The 11,686-nt window shown below is 43.9% G+C and overlaps 1 non-coding gene across 1 annotated transcript; it reads left to right on the top strand.

Annotated features, from left to right (window-relative positions):
* Nucleotides 1–7,372: 7,372 nt before the first annotated feature.
* Nucleotides 7,373–7,434, top strand: Gm23411. Its single transcript, XR_003952720.1, has one exon. It is a non-coding gene; the product is annotated as a U7 small nuclear RNA (small nuclear RNA).
* Nucleotides 7,435–11,686: the final 4,252 nt, after the last annotated feature.

Here is an 11,686-nt window from a genome sequence, read left to right as displayed (position 1 = left end):
AAGGTAGTGCCATTACCCTCTTAGGAGTGAGTTATTGATCAGTCTGTGCCCATGAGTGGGGTGTTATCTATGTGCGCAACAAAGTCAGAGTCACCCTTCCTCTGCATTTGAACTCACAATAGAATCACATGCTGTTTGTAAAATAGAGGCGCCCAGGTCAAGGCCCAGCCTGCACACCATAGCCTTTCACAATATGGGGTAACTTGGGCCAGAGAACAGCCTGATCTCAGCATACAGATGTGAAAAAAGGAACTGCTACATCAAGTGTCATCTTTATCTAGACAGATGAGTCTCTCGTATGTCTGAGAGCCATTGCGTTTCCTGTGTATAGACGTTTCATTGGGGAAGATGATCTGGGGAAAGATGGTAGTGGTAACTGCACAACGGTGTGTGTGTCCTTAATGCCACAGACCACTGTGCTTAAAAGCAGTTAAGGTATTTTGCATATGTTTTGTATACACATGAAAAGGAATCCATCCGGACAGTGGCGGCGCACACCTTTGATCCCAGCACTCAGGAGGCAGAGGCAGGCCAGCCTGGTCTACATAAATGCGCTCCAGGACAGCAAGGTCTACACACACATACACACTGAAAAGAAGACTCCATTCTTTGTCATCGTAAGGGCCGTACCCTGATAGCTACCCCCTCCTTCACATTTCCTCTAGTTCTGCTTTGAATGGGGTTTGCTTGACGAATCTCAATCTATAGCAATTTCTTCCTCTGCCACTTCAATTGCAAGCTTCTATGCTGATGGGCTCACATTTGAATTAGAAACATTTACTAACTATGTCCTGTGTGCATGATCCTATGTTCAGTGCTGTGCTCTTAACAGCATAACATGGGTGCCAGACGTGGGGAAATAAAAGGGGTGCGAGAGAGGACCTGCATCCCGCCAGAGCTCAGAGAAACTGGGCAAGTGGATGCAGGGCACTGCCACCCTCTCCACATCACCAGGTGGGCGTCTGGCTGTGAGAAGCCACCAAAACCCAGTCCATGGGGGTAGAGAGGGAGCAGTCTTGGGTCCCTCACAGAGTCCAGGGACAACAGGCTCTAACTCTTGGGCATCTCAGGATGTCGCTGGACACCACAGGAGAGCTGAGAACAGGTGGGGGCCCCCTGGGGTGGCAGTGGACCCAGGCTGAAAGGAAAAAAGGGAGGTTGGAGGGAAGGTGCTGGGTGGTTCCTGCTTAGGCGAGAGTCCTTGGTCTGGTCCAGCAGCTGGAAACGCTGGGAGGCCTTCCTGAGGGAGATTAGAAGGAGCTTTAGGGGAAGGCCTATTCCATCACTCCAGCATGGTGAAAGGAGGAGGAGGAGGAGAAGGAGGAGGAGGAGAAGGAGGAGGAGGAGGAGGAGGAGGAGGAGGAGGAGGAGGAGAGGGAGAAAGAGAGAGAGAGAGAGAGAGAGAGAGAGAGAGAGAGAGAGAGAGAGAGAGAGAGAGAGAGGCCAGCCATGGAGAAGGGAGGGGGTGAAGGAGAGCAAGAAGTGAGAGTAAGAGAACAAGAGCTTAAGAGAGACAAGAGAGAGAGGAGGGGCCAAGCAGATCCTTTTATAGTGAGCTGGGCTACCTTGCTGTTGCCATGTAACTGTGGGGCAGGACATACCTGGTTGTAGCCAGGTGACTGTAGGCATGGAGTCTAGCTAGAGTACCAGGAGCTTGGGGCATTGCCTATGTGACTGATGGCCACAGAATTATGGAGCTGGGGGTCTTGTGTCAGGAGCCTATGCCTGGGAGCATGGCAAACAGGTCTTCTGTCCCTTACAGATTAATCTGCTGGATCTCCGGGATTTAAACCTAGCTTGACCAGAAAACAGGCTGCCTTTCATGGTCCCACATGGGCCCAGTGACCTGAAACAGAATCCTGTAAAGACGGGGTCACAGGTCCTAGGGCATATGGAGGACAGTGCATTGCTTCTGGACAGAATGGTAGTTGATATATTCACTGAAGGTTGGAGAGCCTTGGAAGAGATGGGCTGAAGTAAGTTTTGAATATTGTGTAGGATTTGGTTAAAAGGGAAATAGATGATACTGAACTCCAGAGGGAATTTGTTACCTGTAGAGTTAGCTAACCTTGGCATATACTATTTGTTGTCAGGGACTAAATGCTAGTTAATTCTACATCAGTCATGACAATCAAAAGATCTCCAAACATTCCGAATGTTACCAGACAGGCAACATAGCACCTCCACTCCATCCAATAACAACAGATAGGGAGCCCAAATCTGGAACAAGGAAGATTTAAATTGAACCAGGGAAGAAAGTCCTTTCATGATCGTGGCCTCTGCCATACGTGGATTGGTTTTTAAAAGGTCTTTTGTTCATTTCATTTTTATGAGAAAGCCAATCTGAAATCTTTAAGAGTGTGACACTACTCGGTAACACAAGGAAGTGGTGAGCTAGCATCATAGTCACAACACTGGGCCAGGCAAAGATGCTTACACAGGTGAATTTAACAATATTGGTGAGTGTATCAGAGAAATATTTTTTAATTTAAAGAAATAGTGTGGTAGAGAGGCCATACAAGTACATGGGCCATTCTAAAGCTTTCCTATGATAGAGATTTGAGATATATAAAGACATAAACTGAGGGTTTCATATACGAGATAGAAGGGAGTGGATAGCTAATTGTGCACAAGAAGAAGGAGGACTCAGAGCAGGGACAACACCACCGGACCAGCCACCGAAGGGCAGAGAAGTCAGCAAGGTTGGAAGCATGGGTCTACATATGGATAACAGATGGTTGAGTTGGACCATTGGTATTTCAGATTATGGAGAGGATGTGTGTACTAAGTGGGTCATGCTGAGCATGGAGTCACAATGTAGGTAAAGAAGGTGAGAACGTGTAGACTTTTATTAGTCTCCTCACACAGAAGAAAACAAGGGGGAAGGCCTTGCAAAACTTGGCTTCCCGTGCTTTTGTTGTTTGCTTGTGCTCAGTGGTGTCTCTTTGAGGCATGTAGGTGAATAATCTCAATTTGTGATTCTTAAATCTGCACTGAGAGTTCAGTGGGTCCCTTTAAAAGCCCCAGAAGAATAAATAGCTCCCTTCCTCAAAAGCTCTACACCATTTCCCCTTTCCAGGGAGGAAATACAGACAAAGCAAGGACAAATTTCAGCCTGAGGGCCTCGCCCCGGCTGACAGCCTGCAATGCTGTTGCTAAGCTGGTGAACATCCCATTGTCATTTGAGAAAGCCAGCTGCAGAGCTAGATAGAGTGAGCTTGTCTCTTCAACCCCAAGACTGTAATTATGCTAAAATGGGATCTTGCAGCAGTGGATATAAAGAGAAGCCTTGGAATATGTCTCCCACACTAAACAACTTTATGGTTGAAAGGAAGCAATTACTGCGAACAAGATGAGGCTAAGGAAAAAGGCATAACTTTCCAACTTTTCTAACTTAGTATTGACAGGATTGTGTTGACCTCAAAGAGTCTATCCCCCCTTACCCCACCCCTGCCAAAGCTGTAACTTCAGTTTTCTGCCTTCGGATTGAGTGGAGATAATTTTTAAAAATTAACTCCTCCCAGCAAAGACTTGATGAGCACTTGGTAAACTGTTCATCATAGAAACATGAGGACCTGCTAGGCATGGTGGCACATGCCTTTAACTCCAGCACGCAGGAGACAGAGGCAGGTGAACCTCTGAGTTCGAGGTCTGCCTACTCTATAGCTCAAGATCCACTACAGTCAGTCAGGGTTATGCAGAAAAGCTCTGTCTTAGAAACCCAAAAGTAAACAAATAAAAATAAGCACAAACCACCCATGTGCTAGTATGTTCTTGTAGTCTCAGTGCTGGGGAGGCAGAGACCGCTCAGTTGATCCCTGGGACTTTCTGGCTACCCAGCATAGCCTAATTAGTGAGTCCCAGGTTCCAATGAGAGACTCTGTCTCAAAAACTAAGATGGTGTCAAAACAGGAACGATACCTGAGAACACACACACACACACACACACACACACACTCTCTCTCTCTCTCTCTCTCTCTCTCTCTCTCTCTCTCTCTCTCTCTCCTCCTCCTCCCTACTCAACTGAAAGCAACTTCCTAGAGTGACTTAATACTATCACTAGTTTTATTAAGGTTGTGTTTAGTTATCAGTACCACTAAGACTTGGCAAGAATTAACTATCCGAGAAAGTTCTCTGGTATGTCATGAATCAGTACAATCTTCTTTTTAAAATTTCATTTTAGGAATATTCTAGGGAAGCTTGTGGAGTTTTAAAAAAAAGTGTATATTGCTCAAGATGGAACCAAGAACATCATGCACACCAGGCTTCATGTCAGCTCTACCTGCTTAGGTCGCCACTGTGAAGCTGGCATTAGGGTTCTGTGAGGAGAGAGCATGTGTGAAACTGAGGATTCCTAACTCTTCTTCACTTCCTGTGGCAGACAGTGGCAGAAGCAGGAAACTAAAGACAGGATGATGCCTGATATGAGAAACTGCAAATTAGAACCACCCACAGCAGCCCATTGCCTCCTCCTACTTTGTTGCCTGCAATTAAAAATGTGCACCCTGCAGGAGACTGCTTCCTGAGCAGAACACAAATCCCACAGGCACTAAGATCAACAATAAATAATAATAAACAATAACAAGTGGGACCTCATGAAACTGAAAAGCTTCTGTAAGGCAAAGGACACTGCCAAAAGGACAAAATGGCAGCCTACACAATGGGAAAAGATCTTCACCAACCCCACATATGACAGAGGGTGAAAGACTTCCGTGGGGATACCCTCACCCGAGTCACGAGATAGCGCGCACCGAAAGAATCACGAGAGACCGTCTTGATGCAAACACATGAGGTAGTTTAATGACAGAGCTCTGGGCCAACAGGTATCTCACGCAGGAGACAGAGGTGTCGAACACGAGGCTCAAAAGTTAGGGGTTTATATAGGAAAAGAATGGGGGTAGGGGAAGAATTGGCACGGCTTCACACAATTGGACAGTTTAAACATCAGCAAACTGTATGTGGAGATCAAGGTAACAGCAGAGCATCTGGTTAACATTTAACCCATGTCAGAAGGGTGGGAGATAGGGAGGTGCCGGGTCAGTCTGGACATTCTTGTATGTCTTCTCTATCTTTATGGCTAGCCAGTTCCTGAGACAACTTTACAGCCTTTGTTCTTTGCTCTAGGCCCAAAAAACCCTCCTAACTAGCAAGCCACATGAGTCATGGACCTTGAATTTTAATTTTCTTCCAAGGGCTGATATCCAAAATTTATAAAGAACTTAAGAAACTAGAAATCAACAAACCAAATAAAAAATGGGGTACATATCTAAGCAGAGAGAATTCTAATATTTGAGAAGCACTTAAAGAATTGTTCAACATCCTTAGTCATCAGGGAAATGCAAATTAAAACAACTCTGAGATTCTACCTTACACCCATCAGAATGGCTAAGATTAAAAACTCAAGCAACAGCTCATGCTAGTGAGGATATGGAACAAGGGGAACACTCATCCACTGATGGTGGAAGCAAAAACGTGTACAACTATTTTGGAAATTAATTTGGTTTCTCAAAAAATTAAGAATCAATTATGCCTTAAGACCCAAATATACCACTCCTAAGCATATACACAAAAGATGCACCACCATATCACAATGACACTTACTCAACTATGTTCCTAGCAGCTTTATTCATAATAGCCAGAAATTGGAAACAACCTAGATGCCCCTCAACTGAAGAATGGGTAAAGAAAATGTGGTACATTTATATAATGGACTACTGCTCAGCTGCTGTTAAAAACAATGACATCATGAGATTTGCTGGCAAATGGATAGAACTAGAAACAATCATCCTAAGTGAGGTAACACAGACCCAGAAAGACAAATATGGTAAGTACTTACTTATAAATTGATATTAGCTGTAAAGGATAGCCATGCTACAATCTACAGACACAAATGCCAAGTCCTGCATGGCTGGAGAAAGGATGGTATGGCATGTTCCTTGAGAACTTAGGAGGACAGCTAGCAGGGTGTGGGCCTCTACAGGTGCTGATGGTTGCTACATTTAAGTCTTGTTTGTATAATAACGTATATATCTTACTTCATGTTCCTCCTTTGGGAAATGTTCTCCTTGACAAAGTTAAAGACTCTGTGATAATTAGGAACAGCATGAATCCAGGAAGTGATAATGTGTCTATGTTCCTCAACAAAATGGGAAACACTGTGACCTTCAAGACAGCCCTTAAGGCTGTGGGAAAGAACTCTAAAAACATGAGTTCAAGAACATATAAACAGGATTTCCCAGCTATGCAAAATATATGGATGCAATATAAATTGTATGAGGGGCATCACAGACCTAAAAGAACAGAGGCAGCTGCACTAATGAGACAGCTTATCAGAAAGATATTAAGAAAGAAATAGGGAATGGGATAGTGAAAGATCCTGACAGAATGTAAAAGGACACAGAAGCCCTGAAATTGGCAAGATAGATGTCAGTGTTAGCAGATCTAGCTTCACTGATTTAGAAAAATAGAGGTGCACAATGCTCTGGCCACTCCTTGAACCTGTGTGTCTGCCAGTGTTTTGACCGTTCTTTGACCCATGTGTGTGCCGACTGATGAAGCCCATTGCCAGGTGTTTGTGATATTAGTTGCTGAGAAAGAGTCAGAAAATCTCCCCAGCAACCACAGCCCGGCCAATCCGGAGTTGCTACACCTGCACCAGACTCTTTCCTTGTACCCCTCCCATACCCATTTCTTGAGAATAGACATTGTTTAGATCTGGAAATCCCCTACTCTCCCCCTTCTCCTTTCCCCCCTGAGGGCCTATAAAAACTGGGACCTCTTTCCCCTCGAGGTCGACTCCTCTACCCCTGCGTGGGATATGAGTTGTCCCCAGAGCTCTGGCTTTCCCTGAATAAAGCCTCATGTGGTTTGCAACAAGCTTGGTCTATTGTGAGTTCTTGGGTGTCTGCTATTGTCCTGAGGCCTGAGTGAGGGGCTCCTTTCAGAGTCTTTCAATAGCAATATCCCACCCAGTTAAACTTACTGTTTATGCTTACAAAGGCAAGCAGACTTCTGAGTTCAAGGCCATCCTGGATTGGTTGATATCCAATGGGAGGCTGGCTTTTTTTTTCTTTCTTTCTTTCCTTCTTTTTTGTTTGTTTGTTTGTTTGTTTCGAGACAGGGTTCCTCTGTGTAGCCTTGGTTGTCCTGGAACTCACTTTGTAGACCAGGTTGGCCTTGAACTCAGAGATTCACTTGCCTCTGCCTCCCAAGTGCTGGGACTAAAGGCATGCACCACCATGCCTGACTTTTTTGGGCTAAGGTCATTAAATGCTGATTTGTGAGATAATCAATAGGGAACCTGGGGTAAATGATTGAATTGATATGTAAATAAAAGACTGGGCTTTGGTCTGCAAGAGAGAGCTACCTAGAGAGCTAACACACATCTTTTAGAATTTTTCTAGTAGGTTTTCTGACTTTGGTCACAAAACCCAATAGCTGTCTAGAGACCTATCTTGAGCAGACTACAGAGCAGTCAACTTGCACCCCATCATTGACTTTGAGTGTTTTCATCTGCCCCTCTCAAACACTCAGGACCTTTTTCCAAACCGAGACTGGTCCTTGGTACCCAAAGAAGCTAAGTAATAAGAAGGTCTCAAGATATGTGGATCTCACTGAGAAGGGGAAATAGAATAGACATTGTGGGTGGATGGGGGAAGGGATAAGACTGGGAGGGGGAATGGGAGTAGGGATGGAAACAGGAAGGATCAGGTGTGGGGCAGATGGAGGGAGAAAATACTGGAAGAGACAACTGGAATGGGGTGGGGTGCATCTCTGGAATGAGCTAGAAACTTAGTGCAATGGAAACTCCCAGGAATCTATGAGAGTGACCTTAGCTAAGATACCTAGCAATGAGGGATATAGAGCCTGGACCAGATGTCTCCTATAACCAGGCAAGACTTCCAGTGGAGGCAATGGGATTCCAACCTAGCCATAAATCGTTTGACCTACAATTTGTCCTGCCTACAAGATGCACTGGGGTAAAGATGGTACAGAAATGGAGGGAGTGGCCAACCAATGGCTGGTCCAGTGTGAGGCCCATGCCGTGAGAAGGAGCCCACCCCTGACAATGCTAATGATATTCTGCTACACTTGTAGACAGGACCTAGTGTAATTGTCATCAGAGAGGCTTTACTCAGCAACTGATGGAAACAGATGCAGAGACTCACAGCCAGCCCAACACTAGGCAAAGCTTGGGGAATCCTGCAGAAGAAGGGGTTATAGGGGACAGAAGGGTCAAGCACATGACAAGAAAACCTACAGAATCAACTAACCACTGCTCATAGGAGCCCACAGAGACTGAACCAACAACCAGGGAGCCTGCATGGGACTGACCTAGGTAGGCCCTCTGCATGTATGTTACAGTTGTGTTGCTTGATCTTCAGGTAGAATTCCTAACAGTGGGAACAGGCATTGTTCCTGACTTTGTTGCCTACCTTTGGGACCCTTTCCTCTTACTGGGTTGCCTCATCTACCTTAATAGGGGAGGAAGCACCTAGTCTTACTGCAACTTTATATGCCAGGGCTGTTTGATGTCCAAGGGAGACCTGTTCTTTCCTAAGAGAAACAGAAGAGAAGTGAATGGGGTTGAGGGGACACTAGGAGGAAAAGAGGGAGGGGAAACTGCAGTTGGGTTGTCAAATAAATATTTAAAATAAAAAATTGTAATCTCAAAAATAAACAACAACAAACAAGAAAACTCACCCCCCCAAAGTGCACCCTGAAGCCACCATTGCTGGGGTGGATTGTGAGGTTAAGTAGAGGGAAGAGGGGGTTTGAGAATAAATGGTTCCAGGTTGGCCCCAACTTTGATCTCTTAATTATTCTAGAATCCCAAAGATCACATTTTACCTAAATTATGCTGATGGTTTGTTAGTCATTTTTCATGTCTGGAATGAAATATCCATTTCCATTTGAGTAGAGGAAATGGCTCACAGTTTCAGAAGTTCAATCTGTATTTAATTGCTCCATTGTTTCTGGGCTGTGGCATGGCAGAGCAAAGTTGCCTACCTCATGGAAGACAGAAAGCAAGGGGTCAGGGGTGGGGGGAGAGGAAGGGTCTAGGGACAAGATTCATGCTTCCAAAGGCATAGCATCACTGTGAGGCCCCTCCTCCTACTGGTCTAGCCATGTGTGAACACATGAATGGATGAGTGTAACAGTGATATGACCTCCTTCATGACCCAGTTAGTTCTCAAAAGTTCTTCAACTGATGACTAAGCTATTAACATACAAATGTTCAGGAGACATTCTAGATTTAAATCCTAATAAGTGACCAGTCTCAGAGCTGTTTGTTACTATCCTGTGGGTGATAGCCAAGGCCAGCATAAGAAACAGGACAGGAAGTACTGAGAAGAAAGAATGAAAAATGTTATCGTGAAGTTAAAACCACTTGCTGCTCTTGCAGAGGATCAGAGTTCAGTTCCCAGCTCCCACATAGTGTGATTCACAACTGTGACTCTCCCTAGTCCAAGGGGTCTGATGCCCTCTTCTGGCCTCTTTGACACCAGGCATGCCTGTGGTACACGGACATACATATGAGCAAAATACTTATGCCCATAAGATAAGTGAATTGTTAAATGATTTTTTTTTTGATAAGGAAAAAGGAATCCTAGAAATTTTAAGACAAAGAAGGGACAGATGGGAGCTTTCAGGAAGGAGGTCAGAGCTGGTTATAAACACACCCGAGGCCATAGGCTCTGACACAGCAGCAACAGTCTTTTTTTTTTTAATATTTTTATTATTATGTATTTTCCTCAATTACATTTAGAATGCTATCCCAAAAGTCTCCCATACCCTCCCCCCCCCCACTTCCCTACCCACCCATTCCCATTTTTTGGCCCTGGCATTCCCCTGTACTGGGAGCAGCAACAGCAACAGTCTTACAACGAGTAAACCAAGGGAATTGTTTTCCATCCATGTTCTGTGAAGTCATTACAAAGGCGACACTGCTCTGAGAGAGAGAGAGAGAGAGAGAGAGAGAGAGAGAGAGAGAGGCAAAACAGTAGGGAAGTATTAAACAAAGATAGATATGTGTTTCTCTGGGTGTGATAAGGGGAAGAGCTGGAATTACGGCTACTTTTTCTCTATTCTATGCTTCTCTAATATTTTACATAACAGTTATGTTTTCCATTCCAAGTTCGTAAAAAGTATAATAAAATCCGATTAAAAAAATCTTAGAACTAAAAAAAAAAGTTCTTGACCTCATCAAAAATTTTAAAGCTTATTTCCTTTAGACTGAAATTAAAAAAAATAGTTATGAAAATGAAATTGAAAGTTCTCAGTATTAGACAGGAATGAATACAACCATTTGCTAATGGTGCTAAGTCTAAGTGTATTTTAAAGAGTGGAAATCACGTTGGAAGCAATTTCCCATTTCCCCTGGTCCTTGGATCAATTTTTTAAAACATCACATTTACTTCTGGTTTTGTCAATAGTTCATTCTTAGTCTTAAAACCAACAACAAACAACAAACAACAACAACCAAGAACACAGAAGAAAATAGAAATAATCTACAATCATATTTTCAGAGAGAACTAAAATCAGTATTTTTGTGCATGTGTTAGAGTTGGTCTTGTATGCTGTGTATTCAGATGGAGACTTCTGTGCCCCAAGATTTGGCTGCAGTCTGGGCATGGGCATTGCATTAACCAATGTGCTGCAAAGAATGTTCCCTGATAATCTCTCATTAGGTAATAAAAGGCTAGAGCCTGGGACTGGGTCGAAGAGAGAGGAAAAAGGAACTTCAGATTGGGTAGGGGGTCTCAGGTAGGGACCCAGAGGAGGAGGACAGAAGAAAGGAAGAAGAGGTTGTCATGAGGCAGGATGGACTGTGAGCATGGTGCCACGAGAAGCTCTCTTGAGGATACACATGGAGCACAGCAAGCTGGGTGAGACCCAAACAGCAAGTGATACAGGGCCTGTGGCTGGTCTCTGTGTCTGTTATTCAGGAGTTATATAGGCTGGAGTTGGGCAGAACCCCCCACAAACATACTTCAACATGTGAGTTTATTTTCCATTTAGTTCTTTAACCAATGTGTGTGTGTGTGTGTGTGTGTGTGTGTGTGTGTAAATGGATCATAGCTGTTTTCATCTGAGAGTAAAGGGTGAGAGTTACCTTTGTCATTTGTTGAAAGATCATTGAATCTTCACTATACCTTAATTTTCTGACAAACCACATATCAGTAAGTTTGTTTATGTAAAATGTCTGAATTAAACAGTAATGATGATGATGATGATGGCAAATCCCTTCATGACCACAAAGACTCTTTTTGGTGTTACTTACGGATGAACATTCCCAACGTGGGGAACAGCCTGTTCCTTGCTAAGACATCGGCATTAATGACAACTCTCTCACACCTGTAGAGTGTCAACTTAAACATATGAAAGATTCATCAGGAGAGCCCGTCAGCGCCCCATTCCCAGCCTGAAGCCCAGAGATACTGACTCAGGAGTCTTTGGACGGCTCTCATGCTGGGGTCTTTGAAAAAACAGCCTCAGGCTAAATAACAGAATTACTGGAGCAAACACACCAAGATTTTTTAAAGCCTCTGATTTATACTGTTAATTTATCTCTCAAAGTTTTCGACAACTTATCATTTTTAAAGCACCCACCTTCTATCTTGTATTGTTTAAAACTGCCCATTTTGTTGTCTCTCATCAGCATTATGTTTTATCAACTTTAAAA

The sequence above is a fragment of the Mus musculus genome, chromosome 18 (assembly GCF_000001635.26).
Source record: "Mus musculus strain C57BL/6J chromosome 18, GRCm38.p6 C57BL/6J".
In the NCBI taxonomy this organism is placed as follows: Eukaryota; Metazoa; Chordata; class Mammalia; order Rodentia; family Muridae; genus Mus; species Mus musculus.
Note: the sequence above shows the minus strand (reverse complement) of the source record. Positions and strands in the feature narration are given on the sequence as shown.